This window comes from Penaeus monodon, chromosome 27, assembly GCF_015228065.2.
Source record: "Penaeus monodon isolate SGIC_2016 chromosome 27, NSTDA_Pmon_1, whole genome shotgun sequence".
NCBI classification, from domain to species: Eukaryota; Metazoa; Arthropoda; class Malacostraca; order Decapoda; family Penaeidae; genus Penaeus; species Penaeus monodon.
In genome coordinates this window covers 2,365,631-2,365,852 of record NC_051412.1, presented here as the reverse complement: position 1 = coordinate 2,365,852, position 222 = coordinate 2,365,631, and the positions used below count along the sequence as shown (strand labels likewise).

Genomic DNA, 222 nt, shown 5'->3' with positions numbered 1-222 from the left:
GTTGGTTCTATTCGAAGTAAATAACATACGCACCAAAAAGCGCTGTTTCACTACAAAAACGGAAGAACCTTTGGCAAACTTTTTCAAAAACAAATGACTAACGACGGAAATGTTCGGTTTCAATAAAGGGATTCAAAAAGGCTCTTTCCAAACTAACGAAACTCCATAAAAATCAACAACTGCTTAAGAAAGAGAAATAATAAGAAAAGTTAATACATCTGG

General features: G+C 33.8%; 1 protein-coding gene across 1 annotated transcript in view; it reads right to left on the bottom strand.

Annotated features, from left to right (window-relative positions):
• Positions 1 to 222, bottom strand: part of LOC119590534 (protein Skeletor, isoforms B/C-like) — a gene marked incomplete at its 5' end in the record, with an annotated part of 50,087 nt that overhangs the window by 33,771 nt on the left and 16,094 nt on the right.